The following is a 17,390-nucleotide window of genomic DNA, read 5'->3' on the forward strand; positions in this document are numbered from 1 at the left end:
CAATACTAAAATACTAAATGGACTCCTGTGAGAGATATTGTTGATGCAAATCTCAACCCACCTAAGTAATTGCCAATAATTTTACAACTGGTAAACTCAAGAAAATGATATATTTGTCGTACCTAAGAGCTTTGCTACCATTTTCTGCTTCTCTTGTGCATATTTGGAGGAGAAGTCATCCTTGCTTACCTTCCTCTGATTCCATTTCATACTCATTTTTCCTCAGGTGCTTCCACATCTCCAGTGATGCCAGAATCCTCAGGTTCCACTATTCAGACAGGATCCTAACTTTATCTTCATAAACATGGCTTCCCCTCCAGACCATGATATGGGAATCAGAGGGTATAAAACAATAAGGTCATTTTATCTTGATCTAGAAATTAGGAAGAACTCAGCCTGAAATACACGAAGAGCATAGTTTCCAGGAAAATTGCCACAGAACTTAAGCATGAGGTGCAGGTAGAGAAAGCTTTGAACCTCCCATAAGCAGAGTGGATCTTCAAGATTGATAGGATAATAAAACAATAAGTGATAAGAAATCCTGGAATGGTACTCAATTCAATGAAGCCAAAAATGGTGAATGATATCAACTCATTAACCTGAGTATCTGAGCAGGAAAGGATGAAAAGTGGGGGCACATCACAGAATAAAGAGTTAATCTCATTTGTCCCACAGAAATATAGTGGAACAGTAAACACGTTCACTGTGTAGAGCAAGTGTTTTCTAATAGCCTTGTCCCAAAGGCCATTACTGCCATCAGTAGACCCTCAAATCTGCAAAGATATAGAAGACGAAAAATTGCAGAGCACAGCCATAAAAAGAAATCGATTTGTTACTGGCAAATAGGTCCACTTGAATTTTGGGCTCAATTGCCATGGAAAAACAGAGGTCACAGAAAGAGAGGGGGCTGAGGAAAAAGTACATCAGTGTATGAAGCTGTTTATCCATTCTACTTAGAATGATCATTCTAATATTTGCCAGGAGATTAATGAGACAAACAACTAGAAACATGGTAGCTTTGGTCTAGGGAGTTATGGGTAATTCTCAAGGGAAAGAATTCAGTCAATGAAGCAATTTCCTCTGTACATTCATCTTGATTTGTAATAAACTGATGCAAAATTATCAAGGAAATAATAGATAAGGATTTGACTCTTCTGGATACCCAAAAAGTACTATCTGTAAGATAGAATAAGACTAGTTTTTGAAAATTGTCTTCTTTACCCTCAGGATATAGCCCAACAAGTGTCACTTTTAAAGAGGCATTGTTGTCTTGTGAAAAAAATAAAAATGTCTAGGATAAGAAGTCGATAAACTTTGATTCTATATCTATATATCCTTCCTGAGATATGACTTGTCTTAGCTTCTGTTGCCAAAAGTCAGGCAGTAGGTTTGAATGGACTGAAAGCTCATTCTGATCCAAAATAATTTGAAAGAAACAACAAAGTTAAAAATACTAGGATATACAACACTAAATCTCTCATATGTTTGACAAAAAGGATGAAACATTGCATCATTCAATAAATATAACTGATTTTATCACAATGATATTGTATAAGTTAATAAATGAAATAAGTATGATACTGTTTTTGGTGTACAGTGTCTTTAGTGTTTCCTGAAAGGTGAACATGTTTTACTGAACTATCCTATCACTGTTCCTCACTGGTTTGTCAACAGCATATAGAACCATTTGTATGATTACCTATTGCTCAAGGACAAATCCTTTGACAAGCAAAAGAGAAGTGTTTAAAAGTGGGAGCAATTGAGTATAATGCATCAATTTGCATATGTTTTAATTTTAAGTTGATTCTTCCATTGAAATGAAAGTGGGAAGAGGAACAATAAATCTTTCTGAGACATATAGGTTTCTACTTCTTGTATTTATGCACACCTTGTATATGTGTGTATACATTGAGATACGAATATTGGAATGTGAATGGTATCCCGATATTTATTTTCTCTAGACATGCATTATGATATGTGATCCATTTAGACTTGGATTTACATATATTGTTATTTGTAGTGTGTTAACTCGACCTTAATTTGAAAAAGACAAAAGCAAATCTTACATTCACATGTACAAAAATATTACTTGAACAGTGATAAAAAAGTAATTGTTTACTTATGAATCTTGATTAAAATATAAATAAGTAAAATCTTTACTATTCTTATAAAAATGACTAATGAGTTTGGTAAAATTCACACAGCTCTAACAAACAATTATCATTGTTCGGCCATTAGATTGCAGAGTTTATTTAACTGAGTAAGTAGGCGTAAAATGATTTATTTACAAATCCCTCAATATTGATTGCTTATTTTTCCAAAAAAGTAAGTATTTTTTCCTTATATTCTTTAAATTTAGCCATTTAGAAACCTACTTGATAGGAAAAATTGCTTCTGTTCTGTTCTGTTCATGTTTCATATTGTTGTGACTGTTGGGAATTAAATCTCTAAGCCTCTCTTCTGTGTTGTGTGAAGGAGATTAACTTTGATTTCTGATTCCATATTTTCCCCTGTGAATGTTGTGACAATTTTCATAAAGGCTGAACTTTTGCTTATTCACTTGTGTCACCACATTAAGTAATGTCAAAAAGTCAACAGAAGTTAATGTTATGAATGCTGTGCTTCAAGTCTACCATGAATCTGTATCCTCCTCCAGAGAAACCAGATATCTGAGGGAAATCAAATACTGCTTATTGAAAGTTTGCATTACACTACTTCACTCTTGGGAAAGATCTACCTGTTTTCACTAACGGAAAGAAATCTGAAAAGCATTTTCTCTTTTATGAAAAAGGTGTTTATTTTCTGGGGAGCTATTTACCTGGTACTTTTGAGAAGCAAGAGTGGCACCACCAACCTTCTTCCCCCAGAAACTACACTCAGCATCAATCTACCATAGCTTTGAACTGTGTCTGTGAGCATCTGTGCTTTATTTCAACTTATTTTGTGCATCTCTTAGCAAGCTGCATCCTACGCCATCAGAAAAGGCTCAGAGAGCTTGCAAGGGTGTTCTGCTTAGCATAAACTGGACATAATTAAGCCTCTGTGATGAAAGAAATAAAGACGTTATGGGTGCATTGAATTTGCCTGTGTCCATCATTTGTACTATTTATGAGAAGGGAATGATTCTTGAAAGCTGCCAAACTTAGCAGCAGAGTGGTCTCTTTTAATCGGAATCCAGTAAATGGATAAAATGAAAAGTCTATTGCTTGAGTGGATTGATGGGTGTACATACAAAGTGTGGTGTTCTGTTAAGCTGTCTTATATTTAAAGAGAATTCAATCAGTGTTTTTAATAAACTCAAACAGAATGCACTGATGCTGATGAAAGTGTTGGGAAAGTGAATTTCATTCCTGCTTTTACTATAGTTAGTGTTATTTTAGGTTTTATGTGTTATTTAGTATGATTTGGTAGGCTTTTTGGGGGGTCTAGGAATGTTTTTAGAAGTCAATATAAATTAATGTGAATTACTTCTTCACTTTGCACCATTTCAGTTTTTGAAATGTTCCACAGCAACATGCTACTTTTGCATTAAGGGAGAAACCTATAGATCATCTACTAATGTTTTGCATCTCTTCTTTATTGTTCATTCTGTTTCTTCCATTTCTGAAACGTTCTCCTTCATCTTCCATTTAGAAATATAGTGATCCTACATATTGCTTTTTTTCAGGAGTCATTGAACCCTTTCCCCCAACTGTATGTTAACCACCATCATTTCAATGAGTTTTTGACTATATAAAATCCACTTTACCTAGTTCAGTCTTTGTTGAATTATGTTTTTTATCTATTCATATATGTGACTTTCTACATTCCCCTAATCTTTAGCATAAGTATTTGTATGAGTAAGACTCAGTAAATATGTGTTATTAAATAGTTTCCTGTTTTTAGGATGGTGGATATTCAACAAAGAACAGAAACAAACAACCGGTAAGTGCTTTTTTTACTAATATAGTTCATCCGTACAAAGAAGATTCTTTTAAAAAAATGTGTTGGGATGATTCTTTTTAAAAAAGTCAGTTTTGCTGATTTCTAAATAGCTTTTGTGTGTTATTACTCTTGGTAGTACTTAGAAAACCAAGGGTTACTGAATGTGTGAATTTTCTATCTACCCAAATCCCTCCCCTACAGCTACTATGTAATGCTCCAACTCCTTGAATCTTGATCAACAATGTCGGTCCCTGAATTGAATGGACTCCTTCATTGGAACAGAGAGATATATCCTTCATTCCCATTAATCTGATATTAAAAATGTTTTTACACTCCCTTCTACAAATGTGCTTTTTAAGCACCTCATCATTCAACGCTGGACTTGTGAGGTAACAGGTGTTTGTTTAAATATATGTTGTTGTAGAGATCTTACCAAATTCTTTGTGTTTTTTCACGTAATAATTAAATTATCTCCGTATGGATCATGTATTTCAAATATTTTTTTCTGTTTCTTGAGCTGTCTCTTACAATTTCATTATACAGATACTGAAAGTGAAATCCAGAAGTAATCAGTAAACTTCTGCAAGTTCCTACGCAAGAAGTTTGTCTGACTCAAATGTATTTGCTCCTAATAGATTTTACATTGGAATGACCTTGAGGGCATTATGCTAAGCAAAATAAGTGAGATAAGTTAGACGGGAAAGACAAATACTGGATGATATCACTTTTACATGGAACCTAAAAAAACTGAACTCTAAGAAACAGAGGGTAGAGGGTAGAATGCTGTTTACCAGGAACTAGGGGATGGGGATATTGGAAAGATGTAAGTGGAAGGGCACAAATGAGCAGTTATAAGATGACTGAGTTCTGGAGATCTAATGCACTACATGGTGATTATAGTTAACAAAACTGTATTATATACTGCAAAGTTGTTGAGAGACTAGATCTTAAATTATCTCACATCAAAAGAAAAGGTAATTATATGATGTGGTGGAGGTGATAGGTAACATCTGGTGGTAATCACATTGCAATATATAAATACATCAAATCAACACATTGTACACCTTAAACTTAATGTTATATGTCAATTATATTTCATTTTAAAAAAAGAATCTATCGTTAAAAAAGATAACCCTCTAGGTTGCTCTTATGAAACATTATAGTGTGTTCATGTTAAACTTACTAAAATAGTCATGCAGATCCTTAAACTTCTAAGAAAACTGAGATGTCATCCAAGTCCCACCTCTAAATCAAGGTAACATTACACTAGTGATAGAGGTAGAGGAGAACAATAGAAAAGGCTTCCATATTGAAACATACTCCATTTTAATTAGCTTAGCTGGACACTTCATCATTATTAACTTTGGCGTGCAATGAGGTGTTGTATTGAACAATTCCAGGGAGCACATAGGCAATAACTGATATTTATTAATAAGGTGCCCATGACATTGTAAAATGTGCCTACCTTGGGAGATGCTGCCTGTATTGACCATGTTCTGAGTGATATTTTATAATATATGAATCAGTGCAAAATGCTAAAAAGCACAAATTTCTATGTGCTTATTAAAATCAACTGTAGATTGTAATGTATAATAACATATTCCTGCTGTACATTCTGCCTTACTGCAATTCATTTCTTTAGCACAAAACAAGCAAATGCAAAATTTATGTGTACAAAAAATAATTTATGAAGTGATGGGCATAAATCAGTGTAAGTACACAAATAGTCTAGGTACTTTGCTTATTCTGTCACCTCAACTATGGGTGATGGTGGTATTAACTAGACATTTTTTGATCATCATTTCACAATACGTACAAATATTTTATCATTATGTCGTACACTTGAAATTAATATAATGTTATTTGTTAATTATATCTCAATAAAAATGATGGATATATTTCTTTCTTACACATATATGTGAATAATGGTCAGTCTAATTCAATTTTACACAGCATGAATAGGTTTAACTTTTATAGATACAAATATATTTGATATGTTTTTCATAAAGAGCATTGAGTTGGGAAGAGATTTGGACAGTGAGCAAGAGGTTCTGTAAGTGATCTATTCTGTGAACAACAAATAGACTAATAGATATTATAAAAAATTACTTGAGATAACTATTTTTATTTGTCTGAAAACGGCGTTCAGTCAATAACGCAAGACAAAATAACTAGCTGAAAATTGCATGCTTTTTTACTGTGCTTTTTCATCCTTATAAATACAATTGAAATTTTAATTTTTAACATCAAATCAGCTGGTATATTGCAAGTATGATTTAGGCTGTTAGTTTAAGATCTGAGTTTAGAAAAAGGGCACCACAGATGACATGACTTTTCTAGATCTGATTTTATATTATCTGATACAGAAAATTATACAGGACTTTGTAGGAAACTGATCTGATATCTCCTATGTAAGAATTACCGAGAAAAGAAAGAGATATAGTGCATACATAATTCAATACTTCTGTTATTTTTATTAAAAAGTTAAAAAACCTGTAAGACTTCCACTTGAGGTAGGATATGATAATTCATAGCAGTTTTGGCTCTCATTGAGAACTTCTAGGAAAAAAGAAAGATAAATTACAAAACTAGAGAACAGAAACTGTGTCCCATACTCAACCTGGACACTAAGAACTAAACCATACTTCAATGTCTACATTAACAAGACTTTGCTGTTCCTCTGTTTTTATTAGCGTGACAATTTTTCCAGGTGTTTTTCGCTCAGGTAAATGTTTTGGTTGCTCATTACAGAAATCTCCTGAACAATCCTTGCACTCTTCAGTGGAAAACATCTTACTCCCTAAATTCTTTGAATCGCTTGCCACAAAATTCTTGTCTTGTTTCCATCAACCTGGACTGTTATCGTTCGATCTCTAGCCAATTCTAATCAAACCCTTGCTTTGAAAGACACATCTTAAAATAAACTTCTCATTCTTACTAAATTATTACCTTTCTTCCTGTTCCCCTCAGAAACTGCCAAAGGTCTGTGAGGCAGTATTCTCTCTTACTAAGGTAAGCAATAAACTCAGCTTCGTCTTATCAATTGGTTATGTTGGTAAGCATCTTTTACATCCTATATATAAACTCACCAATATGGATGAGAGTGAGCATAATTCAACAAAGCTTACAACTATTGAGAGGTGAGATAAGACCTGCAGATGTTCCTGTAAAGGTTTACCAACTATGAGTATGGACAAGAGACTGAAAATACGGGCTTTTTCAGAGTTTATGGCAATTACACTGCTGGAATGTCAAAACTGGAGATGTGAGGAATCTCAAACAAGCAGTAGGTTTCCTAGTCCAGATGTTTTCTAATTCAAACCTTCAGCATGCAGTAGATCAAAAGCACTAGCAATTTTGGAAAAGCAAAGTGGAATTTCCCTCAATTTTTTAATGATTAAGATACAAAGACCTGCTATGAATTTGGGTTCTGAAAATAAAAAGGTGTACAGTGCTGGAGAGATTTGTCATATGACACTGGCACTCATAAACCGTATTTCTCTTAAAATCTGGGCACATATAGCATCTAAGAATATAGGAAGGTGGCTTTAGCTGGGGTCAGGAAAACTGGCAGAACTTTTGGTGATTGAATAGAATTAGGGTACCGACTCTGGAGACTCATGTGGCCTCAAACACACAGTGAACTCCTTTTCATGACATTTGCCAAATTCTATACTTTTTGGCATGGGAGATGAAAGATTTAAGCCAGAAACCACCAAGACATGAGTGGAAATTCTCACATTCTCTTCTTGCTGAAGAGATAAAGGGAGTCCTAGCCCTTAACTGGAATCCCTGGATTGTCATGCCCTAGAAATAGGAGTGAAATGGAGGTAGACTGCATCTTGCCAAAACCCTAAGGAAAATCCAGCCCAGGTCAGTTTCTAATTGGATAGAGTTTATCAGTTTTAACTTCTTCAGAGGAACGATTGAACCCTCTTTGATGGGAAAAATCATCTGAAACATCTTTCTTTATAGTCACTATATGGCAATAAACAATTTACTAAACATGAGAACAGATAAGACCTTATGACCAATAAACACAGGAAAAAATTGCTAAAAGCAAATGCACATTGAACCAGAAGTTGGAGCTAGCAAGCAAGGATTTTAAAATAACTATAATATCTTTAAAAAATATTTTCAAAAATTTGAAACAGACTAGTGAATAAATTCCCCAAAGAATTGGAATCCATAGAAAATATTCAAATTGAATTGAAAAATAAAATATGAAGAATGAGCAAATTATTTAATAGATTTAGTGGCATATTGAACATTAGAAAACAGGGAAATGAGTGTAAAGTGGCAAGGGACAGGAGGGTTTATATTAGGCATTTTTTGCTTGTAACTTGCAACTGGTGTGGCATAAAAAGTCATCAGAAAAATATATGCTGCTGTCACTCCAATGGCCAGAATGTCCACCATGAAACAGCCTTAAATCAGACATTCCCAGCAAATGCTCCTTCACATTGGGTCTGCTTGGGAATGAGTGAATTCGAAGTGTTTTCCTTTTGCCAAGAAATCTGAAGAAGTCATACATTTCCACACACTAAATGGTACCAACGACAATAACGTAACCACCTATTTAGTAAGTGAGTCTCTAAATCCTAGAGAATTCCCTAAACTTTCAGTGTTCCTAGATATCTTTGATGGAGTTGAGATCTCTCATTAGGCTGCATAGTATTCTGTTTCTCACCCTATATATAAGTTTCCCAGATTTGTTGATTTTCTTTTAAGAATCTCTTCTGTTACTTTAGTAATTTGATATCACTTTTCTCTCTGCTCATGATACCCTAACCCTCAGGTTCCAATAAATCAGCATCAAACCAAAAGCCCTGACTCTGTACTTTCCCATCCCTGCTATCAATACTCCAGTAGGTTGGATTAATTTTCTGACATATCAGTGAAAATACAATTGAATTGAAATTGAACTCATGTTCAAGAACAAGTATCAAACTAACAAAGGCTAATGATAATTTAACCATGAATTAGTCCTGAAAAAACTGTCAAAGCCAGGGGAAATGTAATTTACATGAACTAACAGATATCTTGTAAAGGTGGAGTCTCTTCTTTTGGAATATGACAGGCTGAGAAATTCAGAACAACCCACTTACTGGAAACAAAGAAAACATTGAGGAAAATTATTTTAAATCTACACAAAACCATCAAAGAACTGACAGGAAATTCCATTTCACCAGACCAAGAACTGGAGAAGGAAAATCTTCATCATTTTGCTATGTATAAATAATAGAAATATTTAGAGTCAAAGGGAAAATGAATATAATTAAAGCTGTAACACAGCCTAGAGCAAGCTAAACTACAGATTTGATTGACTCAGCCCCTCATCCTAGCATCTCATCAGAGGAAAGTTCATGATTCTGAGGGCAAATGTTATCAACCTGAGTCTCTTATGTTCTTTTATGCAAAATATCAAGGGCTAAATGAAAAAAAAATAGTAAGATCTATGTAAAAGCAGGAAAATTGTGATCCTTAATAAAAAAAATTTCAATAATATAAAAACACAGAAACATTTCATTAAACACTCAGATGTAGGTTTCTTAGTGAATATAAAGCATAATGAGTGAAAAGTAAATCACATTTAGAGATACAATAGTTCAGTAAAATAAAGTGAGCCAAAAACAAGTATAATATAGACAAAACAAGCCAAACAAACATCAAATTAACACACATAAAAATGACAGTTTATTTCTCATATGAAATAATGGATTTCAAAAGACATTAAGATGGTAGCTTTTAAAGGATGAAATTTAAAAAGTCATACTATTAATGTGTATTCAGAAGAAATATTATTAAAAAACTTTCTTACAAAAATTTCACAAGCCTAAAGGGTTTTTCTGGTGAATTCTAAGTATTTTCTCAAGAAACAGTTTCCAATTTTGCAAAATATTTAGGAAATAGATTGCATAATTTCATACTTTTTGTATGAAACCAAAATAACCCTAGAATCAAAAGCTAAGAAATTTTAAAAATAAGAAAATTACACTCTAATATGACTTATGGAAATAAATACAAAAATCCTTTCACAAAATATTGGTAAATCAAATCCAGTCCTGCATAAAACAGATAACAGGTTCAAGAAGAATTTATTTCAGAAATTCAATGTTGATGAACATTTGAAAATAATTAACTTATTTAACCATATTGACAGATTAAATGAGAAAAGCCATAAAATTATCTTAAGAGATGCAGAAAAAATGATGTGACAAATTCAACACACACGCAAAATGAAATATCTTAATGAATTAGAAGAAAAAAGGGAACTTTCTCAAGCTGATATATTAATTATCTATTGCTGCATAACAAATTACAAAATCTTAGGAATTTAAAAAAATATCTATTTATGACCTAACAGCCTCTGTGGAACAGGAATATGAGCATAGTTTAGCTGGATCCTACACAAGTCTACAGTCAAAACCTTGGCTGGGGCTGAGATATCATCTGAATGCTTGACTTGGGAAGGAACCATTACCATGATCATTCAATTCATTGACAAAATTAATTTCTTTGCTGTTGTAGGAATGAGGGCTTCACTTCCTTTCTGGCTATTGGCTAGAAGCTGTGGCCCTCAGCTCATAGAGGCTGTCCTCAGTTCTTTGCCACGTTAGCTTCCAATATTTCTGCCTGCTTCATCAAAACCAGCAAGAGAAAGAGGATGTCTTGGTAAGACATGTTAAAATGGAAGAAGTAGCAATTGTGAGGTGCAACCAAGCAAATTCCCAGTTCTCAAGGGCTGAGAATAATTTTATGTGTCTCTCAGGTCCACCCTGTGGGGTCTTGGTCCCATTGTCCTCTGAGCCATCCCACTGTGGAATATGTCCATAAAGTCAGGATGGAAATCCCATTACACAAATTTTGTTTCAGATGTTGAGACCCATGCTGTCATACACCAAGAAGGCATGAAAAGTTTATTACATTCTGAGGAAAGTAGGGTGGCTCCCGAGGAAGCCCAAAAATGCTCAGAGAGCAAAGAAAAGAAACTGTTTTTTGGGTTTTCATAGTAGTTAGAAGGGAGACCTGGAAAAGGGTTCCCATGTACATTAGTTTCCCATGGTTCCTTAACAAATTATCGCAAATTTAACTTAACACATACATTTATTCTCTTGTAGGTCTTGAAGTTATAAGTGGGAAATCAGTTTTACTGGGCTAAAGTAAAGGTGGTGACAGGGCTGTATTGCTACCAAAGGCTCTAGGGGAAGATTTATTCATTACTTCTTCCAGCTTCTAGCGACTACTGGCATTCCTTGGCTTGTATCTTCATCATTTCTATCTCTGCCTCCATGATCACATCCATTCTTCTCTTCTGTGTTGTGTTAAATCTCCCTCCACTTTTCTCTTATGAAGATATGTATGATTTCATTTTGAACCCATCCAGCAAATCCAGGATAATCTTCCCATCTCAAGATTTTAATAATATCTGAAATTATCAAAAACTTCTTAATGTATGCAAAAGCCTTTCCCTTATAAGTTACTATTTATATGTTCCAGGAATTATGCCTTGATATCTTTGGCAGCCACTATTCAGCTCACAACACTGTGCATGTGGTCTAGGCTTTTTGAGGTTTGAACTTCCCACCACTGCCAAAAAGAGGGGAATTTTTTTGTTTTGTTTTTGTTTTTGTTTGTATCAGCTTGCCCAGATGTGGGACAGAGGTGGAAAAAAATGAGGTGGAGGTGTCATCAGTCAAACATCAAAAAGGAAGGCAGACTCTTTACCACCATTCATCCCTGATGTTTGACTGATGCATGAAATAAGCCATGTTTCACTTAATTGAATTTGAGCTGGTTTAAGTAAGTGACTATGGTACTCCTTGAGGCTTTCACCAAGAAATTGGTAAGGGTGATGGAAGTTTCATTGACTACCCTTTTTAATAGCCCAATATTATGTATTCTTAGAAGTGAAATGAGTGACTTCATCATTATCAGTAATATCTGATACTCTGAGATTTGTGAGGAATTGTCTTTTCAAGGTCTGGTATTGTAGCTTTAGTACTCATGGAGACAGGCAATCTTGATCTATATTCTGGCTATCTGTGAAACAACAAGTTTTTACCTCAAAGGGGAAAACTTGGATAAGGAGTTATTGTCTTTGCCATTGTGCAAACCAGACAACCCAAAAGTCTATAAAAAGTTGAAGATGGTGGTGATTATAGGCCACAGAATCCTACACTAAGATGGCTGCTTGAAGTCTGAGAAATTGTGCTGATCCTTTTTTTCTCGCCTAAGATTAGGGCTGTCCTGATTAAGGGACAAAAAGCAACTTCTCTAGGGGCTGGCCCAGTGGCACAGTGGTTAAGTCTGCAGGTTCTGCTTCAGCGGCCTGGGGTGTGCCAGGTCAGATCCCAGGTGTGGACCTACGCACAGCTTGTCAAGCCATGCTGTGGCAAGCATCCTACATATAATGTAGAGGAAGATGGACATGGATGTTAGCTCAGGGCCAGTCTTTCTCAGCAAAAATGGGGCGGATTGGCAGCAGATGTTAGCTCAGGGCTAATTTTCCTGAAAAAAAAATATAGTATTCTACGTTTACTTAAATCTTTTTTAGGGGCCTCAACTTTTTATTTGCCAAATGGAGCCACAATTTTATGAATATAAAATATAATTGTCAATATAAAACCATTTGTAAAGTAATAAATATTATAAAGTAGAGGAAGATGGGCATAGATATTAGCTCAGGGCCAGTCTTCTTCAGAAAAAAGAGGATTGGTGGCAGATGTTAGCTCAGGGCTAATCTTCTTCAAAAGACAACAATAACAACAACAAAAAAGCAAATGCTCTGGAGAGCTCCATCTTGTGCCATGGTAAGGATGCTGTCCATAGTGTAAACTCCCTTTCCTGTTCTTCAAACTGATTCCAAGAGCTCTTCAGTTATCCAAAGAGTCCAGGAGAGAAGTAACTCACCATGCACCATGGTTTCTGTCAAGGGACTGAGGACAGGGGAGGCCACACACTTCTGTAGGTGGGATATACCAGACAACTCATGTTTGGCTCTCTACTGTAGCAGGGAGGCCTCTGTGCCTACGCTAAGTTTGTGGGAATGCTGCTTTCATGACACAAGGCAAATGGGCAGCAAAGGATAGAGGTCTCTGAGAGCCTCTATTTTCAGGACAGGCCAGGATGCACCTTGCAATGACCATACTAATGATGTGTAGCATGGAGCTGAGGAGGGCAGTTTCTTGTACCTGTAGTCCTTGGCAACTTATGATCATCTTGGGTGATCCCGAGACGCTAGGTTCATGAGGAGGTGGCTAAACTATCTAGAACAAAGGAGCCACTGGGAGTCAGTAACAGGAAAGCCAATTATATAATAATTTGGACAAATTCTAGAAGCTCTTTATAGGAGGCTCTATTAAAGTTTTGCTAATTTATGATTAACAGCATAAATTGGTTTAAGTAAAATTTGTAAATTAAGAATATAGCATCATAGCAATGTCTTTCTTACCCAAAAGTATTTAAAAATTTATTTTAAATTACACATAGTGAATTTTAAATTTGCATGCAAAGTAAAATATACTGTTTTTGGTGTGAAGTCTGCGAGATTTGACAAACCCATAGAGTTGTATAACCACAAACACAAGCAAGATACAGAACAGTTCCATCACTCTCCAAAATTCTCACTTATCTTTTTATGGTTAACAACTTCCAACTACTTTATCATCAAGGCATCTATCCTATTGCATTGGCTTTTCCAGACTGTTACATAAATGAGATCTTATAGTAAAGACTTGAAGTCTGGCTTTTGACTTGGCATACAATATTTGGCATTTACCATGTGGTTGCACATATCAATATACTTTGTGCATTTATATTGCTAGGTAGAAATACAATTATTATGAGGCTACATATGGCCATTCCCTCAGTCCAATCTAAAAGGTACATTTTATCCTCATTTAACAACCAATCTCTCTTGGAAACATCACTTAAGAAACTATTTTCCTGTGTTAGCATGCATATTTAGAAATAATTTCTGATCTTGGCAGGATGTCTTTATTGATCTGCAGAGGTGACTTTTGTTTGTCATAGACATTCTCATGAACTTGGCCGATACAGACAGATGGCGGTGAATGATAGAACAGAATACGTGTTATTTTTTATGTCACTAATGTTACCAAGATATTTGCACAATATTGTTAAAACTTATTTCAAACACAACAAACTCAAATATGTCAAGACAAGAGGACAACTCATTCTTCCTTATGAGGCCATTTGTAAGTATTTAGCAGACTATCTTCATGATGAAATTACAGTTATAGGAACTTATTATCATGATTGTATGAATGTTCAAAGGAAAGACTGAAGCATAACCACAAAGCAGTATGGATATATGTACTATTAACTATAAGCTCTTAACATAATTTTCCCTACTTCAGGATATTATCCCAAATAATGGTAAATGGATCACATTCATGGTATGCCAAGTTATAAAGAAAATCTGGAAAGTCTGCAAGTTTACCAATGCTTTTTAAGGTCAAAATCATACAGGGGGAGCAACAAAGTCAATAACAAAGTGAAATATCTTTTAATATATATGAGATTTTGGAAGAAACTGCTTTCAAATCATCAAATGTCTGGCTGTAGGATATCACAATTATGAAAGCCACACCTGCAAAAATATGCAACTCTTTCCTTTGAAATATCAATAGGTCATTCTAAGACCGTTCTTGCTATCCTCCCTCATTGCCACTTGGAGTATATTAAATTCTTGAAAAGTATTAATGAAATGTGTCTGTATCCACAACTGTCTCTATCCACAAAGGTTCATACGTCAGATGAAGATGTGTCAAATACATGCAGCACAAATAAAAGCACCTTTGAATAACCAAAGTGTTTGGTCATTACCATACTCATGAAAAGTACCAAAACATGCAGTCCTGAGAAAAAATTCCTATTACAAAAGGACATCTGCACCATCAGAAAAGACACTAATGAGTACTATACACCACCAAACATAGTGAAACAGTAATATTGTAGATATTTTCTCCTTTAGAATCACATTCAAGCCTATACAATAAAACATATCTATTTACTTTAAACAGCAAAATTTCTGGGGGGGTGGTGTCACTAGTCCAGTGCTTTTAAAACAATGACATTATAAGTCCAAGTTTCTTACATCTTCCTGCTTTTCCATTCTTAGCTGTGTCTTCTGCAACCTTCCAGGAATGAAAAGAAGTGGAAGCAAAAGGCATAGCACCTGTTGATATCTAGATTCATCTCAATAGAAAGAATTGCAGTCATCTCCTCATACTTAGCTAGAAAGGAGGCTGGGAAAATGAATATTTCAAATCCCCAAACCTACACTTAAATTCGTTATGAGATGGAAGATTTAGATTGGTATATCCTGAGACAGTCTAAATCATTTTTGTAATCTATGTATTAGTTGTAATAAATTAACACAAATCGAGTGACTTCAAGTAACAGACATTTATTGTCTTACACCTCTGTAGATCATAGATCCAAAATAGGTCACACTGAGCAAAAATCATAGTGTTGGCCAGGTTGCCTTTCTTTCCTTTCTGTGTCAATATCTTAGATTGTTGGATAATTATCATTAGTTCTTTAATAGTAAGTAATATTATTTAGTAATAATGATTCCTATTGGGGATTCCATTATTCTTGCCCAATTAGATTATTGGCCAAATTCAATTTCCTCAGGTTGTAGGACTGAAGACCCTGTTTTCTGACTGACTTTCAGTCAAATGTCATTCTCACCTTCCAGAGATCACCACATTTCTTGGCTCATGGCCCCATCAGTCTTTAAAGCCTGCAATGGCAGATTGAGTTCTCCTTTTCTCTGCTTTTTCTGTCATAACATATCTTTGAACCACCTTACTTTCCTTCTTTTCCTCTTTTTAGGGCTCACATGATTAGATTGAACCTACTACACCCCACCTCAAGATTTGTAACTTTAATCATAGCTGCAAAGTCCATTTTGTCCTGTAATGTAGCATGTTCACAGATTCCAGGGATTAGGACTTTGTCATCTCTGGGGGACCATTATTCTGTCTATCACAATCTCCCAATGAAATAAGATGATTAGCTTATTTGGTCTTCATTTGACTAGATCCCTAACTGCCATAAATAATACATTGATGCATTGTGACAGTGTATTCCTAGGATAAAACTGCTTAAGTTATTTAGAAGTCATACTCCACTCTGTTCTTGTTAAGAGGTGGGTTTTATATACTAAGTTTAAAGTTCAAATTTTAGGAGAACACCAAAGAAAGATTACCTCTGACTTCTCCATGCACTCAAGACATTGACTCTTGTCCAGTTTGCCGGGTCAGTAATTTAGATGTGTGCTTATATTGATATGTCTAATATATTTAGATTGGCATCATTCCTCTAACTCTTCATTTGCCATCCTCATGGCAAAACTCTGGATGCTTCTCTTTATTGTTAACTACTTCTTGCATAATTTGTTGTATACTAAGACATTTTATCATCCTCACATCTAACTCTAACAAAATTCTTTTTGGCCATCTGGTAAAGACTGTGAAGATTACAAATCATGAGACAAAATGACTTGGCTAGTAACCCCTTTCTCTCAATAAAGAAAAATCCAATTGAGCTGTAATGTCTGAGAGTTGCCTCTCTCCACTGAGAATTAGTCAACTTCATGATTACTGATTGTCATATATTTCCTCTTGCCAGCTTTCAGATTACACTTGGTCCTTGGAATTGCACAAAAAGAAATTGTATATCTACAGCAGAGATATTTTTGCCTTTTAAATATGAAAACATTTTCGTCGGGTTTTATTTCCAAAATGATCATTTTATGTGTTGTTGATGTTTATTGGCCTGATTGTTATCATTATGATTTGATAGTCATTGAAAAATTATTGAACAAAGATTTTGCAAAAGTCAAAGACAGAAGACCAAGATGAAAATATTTTTATCAGGTAGAAAATTATATATCATATATTTTCTTATAGGTCTTGGAGGTCTGGGGTAGAATAGGCAAAGAGTTCATTGATATCATTTGCCTTTCAGGTGGGAAACATATAAAGTCCCAAATAGTTGATATTTTTTCCATGAGCTTAGAGATTTGCAAAGGTTCCTCTTCTCTTGTCTAATCCACTGGTCCCTGTTGACATAATGAACATGGACCTAGGACAGACATATAAGTTGAAGATCTAATAAACCTGGAGTGAAACATTAGCAAAGGAGCCCCAACAATCTTAGCGAGTAAGAAGTAAGCAATCATTTATGATAACCAAAGCCCATTTCTGATAACAAATGTTCAACTACATATTTACACTAGAAAAAAAAGCCAATGAAAGTGAAAAGGGAAATTATTTCAAGTGGAGTTAGCATTTAAATGGTGTGATCATGAAACTGGCTTTTTGGCCAAATGCAAATTCATCATACTGTCAAAATAAGCACTGATTTATATATAATGATGCATATTATAGCATTGTGTTATATATGATAAACTTTAGTATATATATGATTTG

At 34.8% G+C, this 17,390-nt stretch overlaps 1 pseudogene; it reads right to left on the reverse strand.

Annotated features, from left to right (window-relative positions):
* Positions 1 to 335: 335 nt before the first annotated feature.
* Positions 336 to 6,716, reverse strand: LOC124233948 (olfactory receptor 5W2-like; annotated as a pseudogene).
* Positions 6,717 to 17,390: the final 10,674 nt, after the last annotated feature.

The sequence above is a fragment of the Equus quagga genome, unplaced genomic scaffold (genome assembly GCF_021613505.1).
Source record: "Equus quagga isolate Etosha38 unplaced genomic scaffold, UCLA_HA_Equagga_1.0 52691_RagTag, whole genome shotgun sequence".
In the NCBI taxonomy this organism is placed as follows: Eukaryota; Metazoa; Chordata; class Mammalia; order Perissodactyla; family Equidae; genus Equus; species Equus quagga.